This window comes from Polypterus senegalus, chromosome 5 (assembly GCF_016835505.1).
Source record: "Polypterus senegalus isolate Bchr_013 chromosome 5, ASM1683550v1, whole genome shotgun sequence".
Taxonomy (NCBI): domain Eukaryota; kingdom Metazoa; phylum Chordata; class Cladistia; order Polypteriformes; family Polypteridae; genus Polypterus; species Polypterus senegalus.
In genome coordinates, this window is record NC_053158.1 from 95217983 (window position 1) to 95238559 (window position 20577).

General features: G+C 37.6%; 3 non-coding genes across 3 annotated transcripts; all 3 read right to left on the minus strand.

Moving 5' to 3' along the window:
- Window positions 1-17506: 17506 nt before the first annotated feature.
- Window positions 17507-17579, minus strand: trnar-ccg. The gene has a single exon. It is a non-coding gene; the product is annotated as a tRNA-Arg (tRNA).
- An 832-nt stretch (window positions 17580-18411) lies between these two features.
- trnar-ucg lies at window positions 18412-18484 on the minus strand. Its single transcript has one exon. It is a non-coding gene; the product is annotated as a tRNA-Arg (tRNA).
- A 1936-nt stretch (window positions 18485-20420) lies between these two features.
- Window positions 20421-20493, minus strand: trnar-ucg. Its single transcript has one exon. It is a non-coding gene; the product is annotated as a tRNA-Arg (tRNA).
- Between the last annotated feature and the right edge of the window lie 84 nt (window positions 20494-20577).

The window sequence follows — 20577 nt, forward strand, 5'->3', positions numbered from 1 at the left end:
AGATAACAGTAAGTTTGGTTGGTTTTTGGAACGTTGGGTGGTGGGGCATACTTTCCAGGACTAACATCGTCGACTGACTTAATCCCTTCGACAGCTCCGGAACTGTAAGTAATTTAAAACATATCGGCATTTGCTTGGTATGTCAAAAATTATCTTTGGGCAGTTCAGTTTTGGCATCCGTTCTTCTGACATCTATTGGCAAACTGAGTATGGCGGGGTATTAACAACGGTTATTTTTAAAATTTTAGCCAATCTCAGATCTAAAATGACCACACCAACATAATTATTACTCCGACTCTGATTAGAGTCGTAAAATACGGTTTGTTTTGAAAATTTGTTTGCAGGAAAAAATCAAATAAGGTGCGCCGAAGAGCTGAGTTCATGTCTCGCAGCCCCGTTTAAACAGGAAGCTCTTCATTACATTGGCCGAAAAGGTCTATTTTAAGCACAAATCAGTGCCATGACAACAAAATCACTTCAAGGACTTAAAAAAAACAATTCTTTGCAGAGAAAGTATGGATTTCACAAACGTAGAATTTGTAGCCTGATTTGATCGGCCTCCCAGTCGCTAGTGTATATATTAATTAGGGCATGTTTTGCCCTCATTCTGGGCTCATTAGGCGTACACACCCACTGCACCCCTTCTCAGGAATTGAACCTCAGACGAGGGTGCTAGAGGCAAAGCCTCTTGTGTTGCGCCACAGCGTGTGGTTTGATTATTCAACTCTCTGTAGATCGGGGTATATATATTAATGGCATTCATAGTTTGAATCACAATCTGATTGTATAGGTGGTTACCTACCAGGTAATGCTTGTGGTATACTGTATATATATATATTCATTTGCATCATTTTTGTTCTAAAGTGAAGTATTTTTTTTATAAATCGCTTTTGTGGTTTGAAAAGCCCTTCTAAATGCACCAGTCCTAAACATGAAAAGAAATGCCTTAAATTTATGAAATATATTCACTTTAAAGTGGTAAAATTTTGTGCATTCTGCATTTTGCATTTCTGAGAGAAACCGTTACAATGAAAGGAAATTGGAAGTAAAACATTCTACCATATGACAGGGAAGTCTGGGTATCTCTGCTCAAGCTGCTGCCCTCGCGACCCGATCTCGGATAAGCGGAAGAAGATGGATGAACATTCTACCATAGATTCTTGGTACTATATTCTTAAAGTAAGGATAAGTCTCACTTTTCTGCTCTCAGCACCATGTCATGAGTGAAGTTTACATTTCTTACAGGTTACATGCTTTCCTTCTTTTGTCTCTTCAGTCCTGTTTCATCAATAATTGTGTTCTGCAATGGCTTGTAACAAATGATGCTCTGCACTAAGTGTGCTGAGTGTTTAATATGCAGTCAAAGCTGTCATTATGCTATGAAATCATCATTTTGACCTGTACTAGATTCAACTTGTGTGCCATTGTTGACAGCAATGCCTGCTCAAATCACATTTTTGCTTTGCTCCCTCCCCCACCATAACCTGTCATCTATGGGGGAGGCGGGAAATCTTTAGATTTATCAAAAATTTTGATCTCTGGTTTTTGACAGATTTCAAAATTTTAGGGTCCCCTGATGCCGAAAACGCCGGTACTCAATGTCACAGTTTCTTGAGGATGGTCTAGAGATAAAATACCAAACTTGAAAATTAAGCCTGTTATGATGATGACGTTGTGCTGATTTGTTTTTGAGCCAAATCGTGCAAGTGAAAGAGGAACTCTAGAGGAAAATTCAAATACTGTACTTCTGCTATTAATTATGAATTCTTCTCGTCAATTGCTATTGTAATGACCTATTTTATAATCAAAAAGATTAGTATCAGAGTGGAAAATAATTACTGAAATGTTTTAGAGTGCAAAGCCTACTGATGCTTACATTTGAATTTTTTCTTTTGCTGTGAATATTCATATCACTTTTGTTTTGTACATTGTCTGGAATACATACTGAATCACACATAGACACAGCTATTTATGGTGGCACCAAAGGGTGTAGCGGGCAGAAAATTAAAATAAGTGCCTTGCACAAACTAAGAGGTATCACATGCCAAACAAGAAGGGTGTTAACAAATTCAAACAAGTGCTGTAAAGAAAATAAGACATGACACACACAAAATTTCAGACAAGTGGTACACACAAATTCGGAGTTGAGTGTACAGAAAAAATTCAGAATGAAAGAAGAATGCTGGTTGGTAGAAAGAACTGTCAACTGCTTCTAAGTGAAAGCAATGGCAGTAGCTATGAGCAGACTGGTTAATTCTTTTTCATTTGAATAATTGTAGCTGAAGTTCTAATCTAATAAAAGTGAAACTACAAAATCAGTCCTTTTTTACACTGTGTGCACATATAGGGTGGTCCAGATATAATTATGCAGATCCAGATTGTCTGGATGACTTTGATTCCTGTTCGGCGCAAAGACCATTCTTCATGTCGTCAGTTCGCATACTTCTCGATGGTCTGGGATTTTTCAGGTGATTTTCTATGTAATAAACTTAATAAGTTATAGCCTAATGAAAATTACATAACTAGATCTGGACCACCCTGTATACTGGAGCATGGGGTCTGAGGGGCTTCTGTGCTTTTTTAATGACTGTCTAAGGTATTTTGTGACCAGTTTTTTTTTTATATATTTAGAGACTGAGAAATTTGAAACTATCCTTTCTCTCCACTACTGCCCCTTTAATTTAGACTGGTGTTTGGTGCACCTAGGTTTTGGATGAGAGGAGTCAGGGTTAGAAGTGTGGATGCAATGACAATTTTCTGCTCCAGGGGAAAACTTTCTGAGACATGGGAAACGTAAGGGCCATATTGTTTTAAAAACTCAATGGCATTAGAACTTTAAGTATTCTCCAGTATGTCCAGCATTTGAACATTATTTCATCGGTTTGTATATTTGAACTCTGTCAGCCTTTTGTTTATGGAGAATACTTTGTCTTCAAATGTTATAATCAGTTTCTCATGATGGCATGTAGATTTGAATAGTTTTCATAGCTATGTAAAGATCTTCTTCTACTCACCTTTAAGCTCTTTTAAGTTGATCTGTATAATGCCAAGTTTAGCCTGAAAGTTCTGTTCAGTAGAATCATCCGTGGCAACCATCTGCTCGGGGATAGTGGACCTAATATTGTCAACAAGCATCTCCATTTTAAAGCCACTTGCCCTTGTACCTTCCTCAACATTAGAGACATGTTTTCAACCCAGTCAAAAGCCATCTCCCCCTGTCCTTCCTTAAGGGGGAAAGATGCCAGCCATCCCTCACACTCTATATATTTTGAACCACTTGCTAAGTATTACATACATTACCTTTTACTGTGAAAATGATAGATAAAAAACAAAATAGTAAGATTGAGGTAAATAAAGCAATACACTCCTTTTAGTAATCTACAATTAGAAAATATTTCAATGTTTGTTTTACATTTATATACAAGCACATTAAATTCCAGCATTACTGTACCAGCTGGATGCTCCTCAGGAGATTAATACTGGCATCGGAAAGTGTCTAAGCAACACTGCAGAGTACAGACCTGATTATATATTAAGAAACTCCTCATACGCAAACTAAATAAGATAGTCTGTGCCCAGATGAGAAAGATGTTTCAATTGGAATTTGTAAAAGAAGACATTTCTGGCAACAAACAAGAAGAAATAGTACTAGGATAACATACAAAGCGCTCATGTAGCAAATGAAACAGCTGTGAGTTAATTACAGAAGGAGTAGCAGGCTCTGCTTTGACTATTTAAATGACAATTTTATTTAATACAACAATTTATACGGAAAATATTTTCTCAGTTGCTCCATCAGTGACCTGACCCACAGGAGTTTTTTTGTTTTGATTTGTTTTTATTTGCCACATCTGACACTGGACTCTATTTGAAACGTTTTATGAAATTTTGGACCACATTTTAATTAGTGATCCCCCTTCAAGTTTTTCAAGAAAAACTGGTTCTTTTTTGAACTGGGAAGCCCCAAAGCACAATATTTCCCAAAATATATTCAGAATGCCCACTAGAGGGGGTAAAATAATCAAAAACCAGCTAGTCAAACTAAGGGTAACAAAGAATCTTTATAAATAAAAAGACTTATTTTACAAAAATACTGTGTGGCACAAAATAAGCTCAGAGGATGACAAAGGTAAAGGAGTTGCCTAAAAAGGCAAAGGCAATCCAAAGCAAATATTGTTCAAATACACAAAACCCAAGGAGAGCCTAAACATAGAACAAAGGGTCAAAAATCCAGAAATTCCACAAAAGCACAATAATAATCAAAATCCAACAAGCTCACCAATGCAAGTGCATTCATAATGAACTTCTAGGGACTGTGGGTTACCCTCAGCCTTTATTGGCTCGCATTGATTGACAAGATACATAAATATATAGAAACTAAATGACTGAAAATATTAACATAAAGAAAAGAATGGAAAGGGAGGAACCCTGGATAAAATATAACAGGTGCTGGACAGTTCTAGTAAAACAAACTATGTTCTAAAGGGCAGGGCAAACTCTTTTTTCCATTTTTCATTTTTCAGTTTTGTTTTCTCTTTTAAAAGCAGAACATTGCACACTATTCAATGAAACAAATAATAACAACTTAAATACAGCAGTTAAGTTCAAAATCAGTCTGGAGAAAAAAAAAAGAAAAAGAAATACAACAAAAAAGGCAAAAATTCAAACCCCACCCCAGATAACAAGAAAAGAAACACAATCAAAAAATGACATCTAACTATTTTTAAGTATAATAAAAAAATTAATTAGTCAGTCACAGGTCCGGAATGTTTGTTCTAAATAATATTAATGAATTCTTGCCACATTTAAAAAAGCTTTGGACCTATCCTCAGAATGAACTTTATTTTTTCTAATTTGAGATTATATAGAACATCGCTTACCCACTGTGTTACAGGAAGTGGGACGGGATTCTTCTGCTAGATAATTGTGCATGTTAGTTGTGTGGTACAGGACATTACACTTGATTTCTCACCTATGCACTTTTAATTCCATCTGTGAGTACACCAAATATTGCCATGAATGGATTAGGGGTGATTGTGATAGCAAAGCTTTCTGAGAAGTAAAGAATTTTGTTTAAAAGTATGCTATTTAAATGCTTTCATAAAACATATGGCTTTTTAATTTTGTGACTAGATGGCAATGTTTGCAAGTTGCATCTTGCCCTTGGGTACATTTTCATGGTAAAATGGAAAGTTAGGTAGTGCCATGCCTTCTTCAGCTTTAGATCTTTGTAGAGTCACCTTTTTGAATTCCAGGTGAATGGTGTTATGATTGAGTGTAATTGTTTAATGACTGAATGATTTCTTGATGTAAATAGGGTTGCTTGGAATAGATATAGCAGCTTAGGCAGAATTTTATTTTAACAGTATTAATTGTTCTTGCTATAGTAAGATGGAAAGTGGACTATTTTTTTCCATAGTACTTCCAAAGTTGTACTGAAAAAGAATCTTTATAATTACTTGTTGTGGTTCTCACCAGGTATTTAAATAGTTTTCATAATATGAGCAAATAGGTATTCAGTTTGATATGATGTGCTAGATAATTCACTGGGAAAAGCACGGCCATTGGCAAAATGTTACAGCTCAAAGGTTGATCTTTGATGGCTCATGATACTTTAAAAGAGATTCTCACTTACTTCAGTTAAGAGTCAATGTTGTTACAGATATTTCTCTTAAAATTCCTTAGGAGACATAGCTTTAGACAAAAAGGAGACACAGCATACTACTGTTGCAAAAGGAGTCAAAATTGAGAATTTGGTTTGAAGGACATGTTAGGTTTTAGAAGATCTGTTTCTAGTCTTTCATCTCTTTTAAGACTTCATATTTTTCCTTATTATTGGACTAATACCTTTATCCAGGGTGACTTCTAACATTTCAGATACGATCAGCTGTTTGTTCTTTTGTTTTTCCAATTGGAGCATAGGCAGAGAAAGTGACTTGCTTGTGGTCGCAGAGGTATCAGTAGGGGGATTTGAGCTGACAACCTCAGGGTTTGAATTCCAAAATCTTAACCACGGTCTGCCTTTTCTTCCAAATTAAGTATGATCTAATTGGGAGCACAGCAATATAAACTAGAGCAACTATTATTCATAAGCGAGAACTACAGTTTTGTAATCATTTGTAATCATTCAATCAAGTAGTTTATTGCCAAAAAGAACTGTCCATACCTTTCATCATACTGTATATTACAGAGCACGCAATGCAAATACTTTCAAATTGCAAAATATGTCAAGACAGTACTTGGAAAATCTGAGCACATTGTATGACTTTGCTGAAATCTCTGCTGAAACAGGAGACACTTTAAGAATACTGGGGGATTTTGTCTCAGAAATCTGAGAAGCATGAGTAAAAAGAACATGTTTCCATTTTATGTCTTTCTTATCTCACTGTTGTCTAGGAGAAACCCAAAAGATATGAAGGAGATTTCTTATTCATTTTATGGGCACCTTTATATAAATAAATTTTGAATCCTGTGATCTTATGAAATTCGGTTAATATGTTTTAGATGAGTAGCTGAGATTATTGTGGGTCTGATATATAAAGCACCATATAATTTGTGTATAGTGATGTTTTCAGTTTGAGTCCTCCTCTAATAATCCCCTTTGTCTCTAGTTTCTTCTGGAAATTAATAGCCTAAAGGTTAAATGGCTGCTACAAAAAGCATTGGTGATAGTGGCCACCCATGTCGAGTACTGCATTCCAATTTGAAGGTTTTTGTTATTAATACTGACTGCGGCTTTAGAACTACTATAAAGTAGTGTGATCCATGCAGATAGATTTATTAAAAAAAAGATTTTATAGTGGTGACACATTTTGCTAGTTTTTGGCGTACACATTTTCACACAAATCCACAGAAACTTTTATAAATGAGACCCCTGGAATGCAGAAACTGTGGCAAAAAGGGTCACATCAAAAGAGCATATAAATTAAAAGTGAAAAGTTATAGAAATGATAGTAAACAGTCAGCATATAAACATAAGACAAAAGATATTCTCTCCACTATGTAAGGACAAAAACGTAGGCATGAAAATGGACATGATGTGGCTGTTTCTCTTGTGTCAAACAAAATAAATTGAAATTCCAAAATAACTTTCCATTTACAAATTACAAATTACAAATCATATTGTGCTAAAACGTTAACAGATAACCCTATGAATGACAGTGGTATGATCATGGTAATTGTTGAACAGAATGAGCAGCAACCTCACCACTTTATGAAATAGGAGATTACTCATCATTATGGGGAGATTATGGTTAAATAAAATCACATTTAATTGGCCAAACATATTTATACTGTTGAGAGGGGAAACAGGTATGTTGGGGTGTTTGTGGTGAATTGGGCAGAATGAAAGGACATCACTGTCAAACTTACCTCTAAACCTGGAAGCCAACCAAAGTTTCTGCAGGCCAGGCCAATTCCTTATTCTACCAAAGGTTGAAGTTGAATTGGATTCTTGTGTCAAGTATGGTGTTCACGAACCTATGAATGTAAGGCTGGGGAGCAGAAATTCAGCAAAATAGACCTGTCTCAGGTATATCTCCAAATGCAAAATGAGCAAAATTCTAGAGAACTCTTAACAATTGTGACTCCTATGGGCCTTTAGCATTACTGTCAACTTTCTTTTGGTTATCACTTTGACACCTGCTCTGATTCAAAGAGCAATGAACCAAATCTGAAGTGGACTTCAAAGGTTTCGGTGTTACTTGGATGACAGCCTTGCGACTGGAAGGAAAGTAAAAGAATATCGACACATTAATGCCACCCTTCAATGCTTAAAACTATACAGTATGTCCTAAAGATTTGAAAAATAAATGTGAATTTTTCCAAAAAGCACCCTCAAAGCACAAAGCACCTTCAGAAGTTAAAAAGATTGTGAAAGCTCCTGCTCATCCAAATGCAAGCCAGCTACATTCATTTCTGGGACTTATCAACTATTATTGAATGTGGTTTCCAAATTTGGCAAATCTTTTGAAGTCACTGCATCAAATGTTGTGTCTTATCAATACTTGGGAGTGGACATAAAAATGTGATAAAACTTTTATCTAAGCTAAGTATGCTCTTGTAAAATTCGATGTATTCACACATTTTGACCCAACCTTACCATTGCCATTGTGATGCTTCCTTATATGGAGTTGGCATAGTGATTACATTAATTCCTCTAACGTGGAGATATTAATTGATTTTTATTCACATATTTTGAATGAGGCTGAGGGCAACTATAAACAAATTAAGAGAGAGGCACTGGGGATAATTTTTGGAATTCACAGATTTCATTTATATTCATCAGTACTGGGATTAAGTTTGCTTCTCTTACCGAACATCAACCCCATTCCACCATTTTTGGACCCCATACTGGTATACCATGACTATCAGTCAGCCTAATGCAAAAATGGGCATTGCTTTTATTGGCACATACCTATGATATTAAATACTGCAAATCTTAGCTGCAATGCATATTAAATGGACTGTCATGTTTACCTGTTCTGAGACCATGCAGATGGACGTATCTATTTTAAACAGATCAATGAGAAACCTGTGACCTTGAATCAAATACACAGGTTCGCCTGGAATGACCCAGTACTTACTAAAGTAACTGGCATGTTTCTTACTAGTAACTCACTTTAACTAAAACCCCTCCACGTCAGATAAAGTGAACTGTCTGTGCAGATAGACTGCCGTCTTTGGGGTCGTCATGTCATCATTTTGTTGCTACTGAGAAAACTAATGATAAACAGAAGCTTCATTCAAGTCATGTTAGTATAGTTCATATGAAGGAGATTGAAAGTAGTTGTTTTTGGTAGCCAAGGTTAGATGCACATATTAAAGGTAGGGCTAAGGCATGTTCTTCCTGTCAGAAAATTAGAAATGCCCTGCAGCTAGTGTCACTCTTCCCATGGGACTGTTCTGAAAAGGTTTGGCAATATATTCATGTGGATTTTCCAGGTGAATTAATAATGTTCATGGTGATTGTGGATGCCTACAGTATGTGGCCTGAGATTTTGGTTATTCACTTGAAAGCTGCTACTAAAACAACTGAAAAGTTAGAGGAATTATCTGTTGTTATGGCTCCCTAGAAAATCTTGTGAGTGAGAAATGTCACTTTTCTATAAGCCAATGAAATTCAACACATCCGCTCTGCATCACATCATCCGTCCACAAACAGGTTAGCAAGAGAGGTTCATACAGACAGTGAAGCATGCTCTGAAAGCTTTGTAAGACAAACGCTATCTTCATAAACTCTTGAAACAGTTCTTACTATCTTACCAAAATGTTGAAGCACACCTCCACTAAAGGTTCGCCTGCCATCCTAATGATGAAGAGACCATTTTGTACTACTTTTGATTTGCTAGAGCTACCAGAAAGAAACCAATTTGTACAACATCTACAATAAAAACAAATTAATTGCAGACAAAAAACGCAAGACAGTGAACTTCATTTTGATGACACAGTATTGGCTCAGGATTTCCACAAAAAGTCTAAATTGTTCCACAGTAATAAGTCAAAGTGGACCTGTTTATCCTGTGTCCATAGGGCTGATGGTACTATTGGGTGAAGACATGGATTAGCTATTGCAGGGATCACCACCATCAACAGAGCCACCAAAGGTGTTTGATTATCTGACACCAGTGCAAATCAGTGTCATGTTATTGAAGAAAAAGTGCTGTGTGTGTGTGTAAAAAAAAAAAATCAGCTAGGAAATCTTTGACATCTCCCTAATGTTCTAATGTTAATTGTTTCTCTCCCAACAGACACTTCCATTGACTGCAGTTATTCTGTTTGACATGAATGACCTCCTCCATGTCCAGATTTATAAAGATTTACCCTGAAAAATGGGCCAGAATAATGCCCTGAATGGAGTTTAGGGCTGAGGTTGTCTAAATTCTCCCTTCAATAAAAAAGGGGGGAAAGAATATGTTACATATTTCTACTTGTGTAGAACCTATGGAAATTAATCTAGTTACATAAATGAATGTTTTGTGCATTGCTTTGTGGGAAATGTAAAGTATATTTTTCTGAAATCTGTAACTGAGCAAAAGTTTAAGTGTGTTCTCCATCTCTATAGACATTACTTCACGTTATAAAAATAGAATAGAAGGAATTCATCTTTTTAATTTTTTCTTCTTCTTCTGTTTCATCTGGAATGTTGTAGATGTTGGTGTCACCATCAAGAACCACTTAAAATCTTGTTAGAAAAACAGTCTGAGTGCCACACATTATTAAAAACAACAACAAAAAAGTTATTTTTCATATTATCTTAATGGAGAAATTTGGAAAAATATAAATCCCTCAGTTTTCTAAATACATTTCTTTCTCCTCTGTAATGTGGTACAACACATTTTGTTTTTCTTAGAGTTCATCAGCTCTGAGTCTGTAACACCCGGTGTAAATTTTGGCTATTCTTTGCCCGAGTTGAGATCCGTCATTTGGGATGGGATAGCAGGCTGCTTGCTGCTTGTGCTGATCGATACATTTACAAAACAAAAGACGGTGATGGAGAGGTGTGAAAGAATTTAAGGTGGTCTGGGATTACGAGTTTTTTCATAGGCTTCAGGGATTCTAGTGTTAAATGATAGTTGAACGCAATGTTCTCAGAGAAATCAATTACTATACCCAGAGTAATGGAAAAATATTCCTCAGTAGGAACAGAAACTAGAAACTGTATCAATCCTGTTTTTTGGATCTAACCGTAAAATTGTTCAAAGACATTGATCCACTTCACTCTGAAAACTCTATCAAATTTAACCCTATAGCTGCATTAATTGCTGTATTACTGTATTCATTCACTTTATTTATCCACAATTTTAGCATTCATGTGCCAGCAATGGGGGCATGCATGTGACATACTTTAATGTGTTTTATTCTTTTATTTCTATTAGTCTTAATCAAACAATCAGTATTAAAACATCAAAAGATACATAAAACATTATATAATGAATGATTATTTTATATCAGTTACTCCATATGTAGCTCTGATGTGTAGTTGTAAATGAAGAAAACAAAATTTGCCTATTATCTATAAATCCCAAATTTAGGGCAACATCCTACTTTTCTGCTATAATCAGCCCCAGTCTTGCTGACTGCACAAGCTTTACTACTAATAACCACTATGCTAAAGGTCAGTTTTACTTATTAAGATCATAGATTAAGATAGAGGATGCTTCACTATATTAAAATTCAGACCAATCCAAAATAATTTCTTTTATATCTTGCTTTGTCAAAAGAAAAGTCCTCGAGGCTTCCAGATACATTAGGGTTGCATAAAGGACTAGATGAACATATTCATCACAGTTGATCAAAGCTGACATTCAGAATGCCCTTTAGGTGGCAAAGACACTGATTTGAAACAAGCGCTGTTTCCGAGCTGTCGTGTGTGTTTTTATGACCGCAGGTGAACATCAATAATATGGGTTTCAGTTTAATTCTTCTATATAGGATCTTATTTATAAGGTAATTTTCATGCTGGTGTCTTCTCTCCGAGAAATGATTGCCATCTCTGGCAGTTGTTAAAGTTTACTGCTCAGACTAAATTATAAGATGTGGTGTCTGAGCAGTATGTATTACTTTTTAATGTGATTTTGAGAAAGGAAATCATAATGTAAATGTATTTTTAACCAAGAATCTTTCACACTGTTGATACAGGTCTTAATTCACTCTATATATTAAATTTTATTATTATCTAAACATGTTTTAAAAACTCCTTTCATAGTTACAATGATACTAAATATATCTACTTTTAATTATAAACAAACAATAATGGTTGGAAGTCTGATATTCAGAGAAGCGCATTATCACCAAGCACCCCTGTTTTCTGTCTTCCAGGACCCTGGACTCTTCATTATGACACTAACAACAAACTCATGGAGGGCAGGCTGGCACATGCTCTTTGGTTGTTATGGGTGCTTCCTAGGAAAGCTATCCAGTGCCACTCATTTTTATCTTCTTCATCAGTGCTATTTTCCTTCCAAGTTGCTCTGTTTTCTACAAAAAATAAGTATTTCATTTTACAGACAGTAATGTCATCCTTACAGTCCAGCACATTTTACTGCCTTGAGGGTTGCCAAGCAAACAACTTTGGTCAGTTCATCTGATAATCAAATTAAAACAACATATAGTCAGTTTACAGCTTTAAATCTAATGGTAACAAATGTATACTTCAACAGTAATTCCAATTGGCCAAGACTTCTCAAATTGGAAGATTGTCAGATACGTTTACAGTAACTCAGGAAATAGTATGTTTGTTTTAGAGGCAATTATATCAATTTCTGTTCATTACTCCCCTTCCATTGTGATTGCCCTTAAGACATCACAGGGAATTAGAGGGGCAGAGTTGGTGGCTCCTGTTATGGTTTAGCAACGGGTTGCTTGCCTGGCTTATGCCTATATTCTTCTCCTCTTTCTTTTTGTTCACTTTTCAGTATGGATCATTTCTTACAATCATTTCTATAGATATTATTCTGTTAATTTAGTATTTAGTAACTGTAAAATAAAGTTAAAGAATATGTTAGTACAGTAGAACCCCAATTATTTGTGCCCTGATTTACTGAGGTTTCTCATTATCCAAGGGGAAACTGTAAGTGTAATGTACTATTTATCTTACAATTCATAAAAGCTTTGCTGAGAATACTGTGCGGAGCACATAAATACTTTTTACATTTACTGTACTGATTGAGCAGTTGAGCTTGTGACTGTGGAAATGTGGGCGAGACTCACTGACCTCTCCCCAACTGCACCTCTCAGCTATTGTCAGTGTGTCATCGGTGTTGACTGTGTACACATGCTCTATTGTTTCATTTTCTTATCAAAGTGCCATGGTGAACAGCTTGTAGGAACTGCAAAAGCACATTCTCTGCCTCAGAGGCAAACACTTTACAACATGAGTTAAATGGAAACCTCCATCCATCAGCCGCACAGAGCCAATCTCTTCCCTGGTGCTGTCAACTGATCTCTCTTTGTGCTTACCCCCACCTTCTCTGTGCAGAGTCACAATTACATTCCACCCATCCACAGTGTAAATCTCACCCTTGTTGCCAGTTCAATTGCTATGGTCTTACACCATGAAGCATCTCAGATCAAAGATTTCCGCTGTGGTGAACTGCAAGTGCTGAGCTGCAAAATCACATTCTCTGGCTCAGAGGCAACTGCTTTGCAGCATGAGCTAAATGGAGACATTCATTCCTCTCTGCCATGCAGAACTCTTCTCTGATGACTGTGAGTAATGCACTTCCCCTGGAGATATCAGCTGATTTCTCTCTCTCTCACTCCATCAGCCTATACCTCCTCTGTGCAGTGTTGCCAATACATTGGCCATTCATTTTATCTGAAGTAGCATTGGTCTACATTAACTCAAATAATCAGGTTCTATTGTATCTGTGCATTTTTACAAGTGTGCCAAACACTTTGTCATTCTCATCACCAGCAACTATAGCTTTCCAGTATATGTGTTCTCCTTAGTAGATAAACGTTATTTTTCAGAAATTAGCTGATGCTAGGTATATTATGTTTGTTTTAAAAACTGCTTGTTGTTTTTTAACACTAGAATCCCTGAAGCCTATGAACACAGAGCACCCAGTCTTGGACCTGGGACCTTTGGGTTATAATGCTGTGGTTCTTACCTCTACACCATTCAAGAATACATACAAGCGCCCTGTAGATTGACATTTGAGCTTGGGTTTTTAACTCATTGCCAGCTACATGTAAATAAAATGCTTTTCTTTTCCTTTTATTATATTCTTAAGTAAAAGCAAACATGTTTATTTGATATTAGGACTAAAGTCTTCACACATTATAAACTTTACATCATTTTAGTATAACATGGGAAAAGTTTCTGCTTTAGGTATGTGTTCAGCATTTCTTGCCTCGCATATCTTTTCATCCTACACTTACCCAGATCTTTGTAGACATGGTACACACGTGAAAAGACTTTATTCCAAATAACAATATACTTTATCATTTACCCTATACAACTCCAGGAACCTCACATGCAGATAAGGAGCCTTGGCTTGAGCTGAGAGAACCTTTTGCCCGAATTGAGCTCTGTCAATGGGGGATGGGATAGCAGGCTGCTTGCTGATTGTGCTGATCCACACATTTACAAAACAAAAGACGCTGTTTGAGAGGTGCGAAAGGATTTAAGGTAAGTCGTGATTACAAGTTTTTTTGTAGACTTCACAGATTCTAGTGTTAATCAATTTTCTCATGGATATAAAATGTAAAGATACATAAAGACAAGCCAATGTAGAAGGGAACAGTTTAAACTACACACACACCCCTCCCGTCCCCTGCCCTGTCCATGAATAACCCAATCAGAGCCTAGAAGCAAAAAACAAAAATAGACTGATGTATCGATAAAGGCAAAGAGAATAGCACGGAAACAGGAAATTAACCACACTGTTCCAGCAGACTTCATGAATGACAAAGACTTTATCACTGGTAGCAAGGTTCTAATGATGTAGACCAATTCTTTGGATTTAAGTAAAGAGTGATTAATTATGGAAGAGGAAAGTTCAGGATAGATTAAATTAAAAAATTAAGAACAGCAATTTTTAAAAGGGACAAGCTCTTTGGTTTTCAATCAAGAGGCAAAGAGTACATCGGCTGCTCCCTGCTGGTGAAAAGTGAGAGTGAGTGTATAGAATTTCAATAAAAGGAGGGTCTGGTGCACTGCAGTAATAGTCACAGAAATAAATGAGAAGATAAAGTGCCCAAAGTTAAAAGATGCTGGACAGTGTCAGAACATGTACAAAAAGGTGGAAAGCAAACAAATTAAACAAAGGTAGCAAAGTGGATCAGAGGAAATGGCCATTAAAATGTTTCTAAGGGATCAGTTAAAATCTGTGAAGTACCTTAAGTTGTGGAAAGTGTGATTCCTGGAGCTTATCGAAGATTTTGCAGCAGAAGAGCAGGGATACTAGTGGAGATAGACCATTGGACTAGTGTAATTAGGGGAAGATGTTTGTAGGATGACTAAAAGGTAGGAACAGGCTTCATCTCAGGTGAAAAGGAAGCAATAGTGAGTAAATAGGGTAGGATGGATGAGGATTAAATAGAGTGATGCTATATGTCCTGAACACTGACAGGAGTTGCAACTAGATGAAGAAAGATAAACTAAGAAAGTTAAAGTGGGTCTGTAAAGATTGGATTGGATAAGGCCCAAGCCATTAAACAAGTCACCAAATGCTGATGATCAAAAAGGATTATGAAACATAGTAGTACAATTACAGCATCTCATGGAAGGAAAAATAGGTTTCTCAACACACTGCTATTTATCAAAAGTATAGAATAATATGAGGCCCTTATTTAGCTGGGAAGAGTTTGATTTTAAAGACACTGATAACAGGCCTTGCAAAGATAATGGACAGGCCAAATTGGATTTCATGAGGAGCCCTGAAAGAGGATGGGAGGTGGGACAGAGGAACTGACTGAGACAGTGAATGTCCAGTGGTATAATTCTAAATTAGGAATGGAAGCTACAACACATTACCTGACATAAATTAAAGCAGAATGTCTCTTACCATTCCAAAAGAAATCAGAAATAAGTGACCTGATTTCAAACAAATATTTAATAAAGGCAATGAGAGGTAACATAGAGCTAACAAATTTAAAATAAAGGATAATATTAATTTTGATAACAGCAATATGGGATTTAAAAGAGAGATGTACTGGTATCTGAGAGTGTATGATAATGTTTGTGGAAAGTTATGGGCATGACTGAATGTGAGATATTAATTCCTAAACATCTGAGCTTAGTAGAAACAGATGAAAGATGGAGGGTAGTCATGGTAAAAGAGATAATTGAAAGGGAAAATAAAGGATTTTGACCAGTTTCTTTTTTAGACAGGTTTGAAGAACTTAAAAAAAATGTGGGGAACATCAGAAGAAGAATCACCTAATTAAAGAAGAATATTGCCTGCATATAAAGAGATAAAGTGATGAGTATTTTGCATAGTAATGGGAGTAAGCCATTCAGAGTTAGGGATGGCAATGGGTAACATGTGAAGAGAGAAATTGAAAAGAATAGGGGGAAATGGTCATCCATGCCTGGCTTTTATACTTTTTTTTTATAAGGAGGAGAGATCATTGAGTTAGTTAGTGTAACTGAAAAGGGAGAGGAGTGAAGGGTGTGGCACGCGGCTGAGGGTGGTACCCAGCGGTAATGCCCAGGATGACTGGTGGAGTGCTTGTGCTTCCTCCAGACCATGAAGGGGCAACCACCCTGGTTGTGTTGGGGGCCACGGGTAGAGGGCTTGAAAGCCCAACCCAGTAGGGGCCCGTGCTCACCGCCAGGGGGCTCCCCAATGTCTTGGGAGCCCTGGACCTCAGCACTTCCGCCACACCAGGATGGGCTGGGGGGGATGAGGATCAGGGACACCCGGAGAGCTTCCGGCTACACAGCTGGTACTTCCGCCACATGGGGGTGTGTTGGCGGAGGCTCCTCAGGAAGCACCTGGAGCACCTGAGGCACTGGGAGTGTGCACATTATTGTGTAAATAATAACTAAATAAACGTGTGTGGTATAACAACATGTCTGCCTGTCTGTGTCGGGGCTTTACCCCACAAGGGTGAGGATTAGATAGATAGATAGATAGATAGATACTTATTAATCCCCTAAGGGAAAACAAGGTATCTCAAACACATCATTAAAAATTGTTGAAAATGATTATAAAAGGAGAAATAACAAACATAAACAAATTATAATGTATGGGTCACAGACTTGCACAAGAGTGAATGAGTAAGTCCAGGTTTATGGCAGAAAGAACATCCTCAGCTATTCTGCCAACATACTAACAAACTTTTCGTGCAACTTCCTCTGATTCTGCAGCAACATTATTTTGTATGTATTTTTTCATACCAAAATCACTTGAAACAACCAATGACTGTATTATACTTGTAGCTGGTCACAGAGGTGATAAGTAAATGAATTTCTACCCCTAAAATGTAAATGTCCCTCAGAAGACCGTTTACAAGTTTCTTCTTTGCAGTACCTTACAATTTGCTGCCGTTGTTGCCTACTTTAGAAGTTATTACTTTTTTGTTCACAGAAAATTTGTTTATTCAGTTTTAATCCTTCCTCTCATATCTTGAGTTAGATCACAATTAGCATATACCATTCTCACAAGTGGAGAGAGGGAAGCATCGTTGATTTATCAACATCTGCCCGATCGTACAAGAGTTTTCACCATCATCAGAAAGACTTCTTTCACACTGTTTTATAATAAGAAACATACAAGAGGACAGATGGAGATGCTTAGACTCACCTCCAGTAAGCCTGCCTTAAGGAGGATGAAAAAAAGCCATTAAAAAGGACTGAAATTCCCCAAGTTTGTTTTTACCTTCAGAAATTGGAGTGCAGCAAATGAATCCAAAGAACAGCCTGCTACAAAGTTCTTGAATTTTTTTCATTAAATGGGTCCTTTTCCTTTGCACCAAATCTTAAACGGCTATTTTGGATTCTCATATTGTCTTTGAAAAGAAACATACAGAAATGGACCCCTTTTCTAGCCACGAACGACCCAGGTGGGACTTGAACCCACAATCTCCAGCTCCGGAGGCTGACGCCTTATCCATTAGGCCACTGGGCCACAAGAAAGCCATCTTCCTCCTAAGGAAAGTAAATGCTTATCCTCAAGTGGTTAACTGTTGAATGCAATAACTAGGGGTGGCAGCCTGAGTCTTTCAGTAGCACTGTCACCGGAAGGCGCCTCAACCCCCCAATCCAGGTTCAAGTCCAGGCTTGTGAGCACTCCGTGTAATGGCTGAACCATCGAGATGGTAACTGGAACGCGTAAAATTCTAGGGGCCGCTCCTCTGATCTCAGAGGATGCAAACTGTTCAAATAAGGCTCCTAGAGCAAACCAACGAATTTTACATATCGCACTTTTCAAGAGAACAAAGAGGTGTGCTATTTATACCAACATCAGTCATCGCTTGGAGCATTGTCATGAATTATGAAGAAGGCGAGGATTCCTTACGAAAGTCAGGAAAACTTCTTTTTGGCAAATTCTCCCTACTCGTTAAATGAGAACTCATGGTAAACACACCGGATAATTATGGCCTCATGATTCAGATGTTCTAAGGTCTACATGCGATCAAGTCCAGAGCTCGTTTATATAAGGGTGTGTTCCTCTGATTGGCACCAATAAAGGTCACCAGATTAGTAATACAGGATCAGAGTTGTAAAGCAAAACCTTAAAAACATTGTTAGGGTGTTTTTGCTCTTTGCTACTTTCACAGTTTGGAGGTGGAATACCGGTCAAGCACTGCGCTCTTCTACTTTTATTGTTTTCCCCGCCAGGGGGTAGACAGCTATCTCGAGAACACTAGCACGTCTCAGAGGAGTTTGCCTTTGAGTGAAGACTAAATAGTCGAGTAATATTTTTTGCTTCGACAGTGTTTTCAAAACCCAATGTTCATTGACCCAGATGGGACTCGAACCCACAATCCTCAGCTCCGAAGGCTGATGCCTTATCCATTAGGCCACTGGGTCACAGCAAAGCTACAGCCCACTGATTGGTATGTTAATATAACTCATTCAGCCATCAGGTCCCTCTTCCTTGCAGTTTCTCACAATTGTTCTTAGAGAAAGAAAGGAAAATGAATAGCACAAATATAAACACTCACCACTGGAGATAGGTCTTGTAAGTAATTTTTTGTTTTTGGCATTTCTCACAAATTGTCCTTTGTGAGATCCATCACAGGTAACGTTCTACTATATGGACTTTTGCCCGAAATATTAGCCTCTGGACCCATACACCTAGGGTACAACGACAAGGAGAACATCCTCAGCTATTCTGGCTACATACTAACAAACTTTTCCTGCAACCTCCTCTGATTCTGCAGCAACATTATTTTGTATGTATTTTTTCATACCAAAATCACTTGAAGCAACCAATGACTGTATTATACTTGTAGCTGGTCACAGAGGTGATAAGGAAATGAATTTCTACTCCTAAAATGTAAATGTCCCTCAGAAGACCGTTTACAAGTTTCTTCTTTGCAGTACCTTACAATTTGCTGCCGTTGTTGCCTACTTTAGAAGTTGTTACTTTTTTGGTCACAGAAAATTTGTTTATTCAGTTTTAATCCTTCCTCTCATATCTTGAGTTAGATCACAATTAGCATATACCATTCTCACAAGTGGAGAGAGGGAAGCATCGTTGATTTATCAACATCTGCCCGATCGTACAAGAGTTTTCACCATCATCAGAAAGACTTCTTTCACACTGTTTTATAATAAGAAACATACAAGAGGACAGATGGAGATGCTTAGATTCACCTCCAGTAAGCCTGCCTTAAGGAGGATGAAAAAAAGCCATTAAAAAGGACTGAAATTCCCCAAGTTTGTTTTTACCTTCAGAAATTGGAGTGCAGCAAATGAATCCAAAGAACAGCCTGCTACAAAGTTCTTGTTTTTTTTTCATTAAATGGGTCCTTTTCCTTTGCACCAAATCTTAAACGGCTATTTTGGATTCTCATATTGTCTTTGAAAAGAAACATACAGAAATGGACCCCTTTTCTAGCCACGAACGACCCAGGTGGGACTTGAACCCACAATCTCCAGCGGCTGACGCCTTATCCATTAGGCCACTGGGCCACAAGAAAGCCATCTTCCTCCTAAGGAAAGTAAATGCTTATCCTCAAGTGGTTAACTGTTGAATGCAATAACTAGGGGTGGCAGCCTGGGTCTTTCAGTAGCACTGTCACCGGAAGGCGCCTCAACCCCCCAATCCAGGTTCAAGTCCAGGCTTGTGAGCACTCCGTGTAATGGCTGAACCATCGAGATGGTAACTGGAACGCGTAAAATTCTAGGGGCCGCTCCTCTGATCTCAGAGGATGCAAACTGTTCAAATAAGGCTCCTAGAGCAAACCAACGAATTTTACATATCGCACTTTTCAAGAGAACAAAGAGGTGTGCTATTTATACCAACATCAGTCATCGCTTGGAGCATTGTCATGAATTATGAAGAAGGCGAGGATTCCTTACGAAAGTCAGGAAAACTTCTTTTTGGCAAATTCTCCCTACTCGTTAAATGAGAACTCATGGTAAACACACCGGATAATTATGGCCTCATGATTCAGATGTTCTAAGGTCTACATGCGATCAAGTCCAGAGCTCGTTTATATAAGGGTGTGTTCCTCTGATTGGCACCAATAAAGGTCACCAGATTAGTAATACAGGATCAGAGTTGTAAAGCAAAACCTTAAAAACATTGTTAGGGTGTTTTTGCTCTTTGCTACTTTCACAGTTTGGAGGTGGAATACCGGTCAAGCACTGCGCTCTTCTACTTTTATTGTTTTCCCCGCCAGGTAGACAGCTATCTCGAGAACACTAGCACGTCTCAGAGGAGTTTGCCTTTGAGTGAAGACTAAATAGTCGAGTAATATTTTTTGCTTCGACAGTGTTTTCAAAACCCAATGTTCATTGACCCAGATGGGACTCGAACCCACAATCCTCAGCTCCGAAGGCTGATGCCTTATCCATTAGGCCACTGGGTCACAGCAAAGCTACAGCCCACTGATTGGTATGTTAATATAACTCATTCAGCCATCAGGTCCCCTCTTCCTTGCAGTTTCTCACAA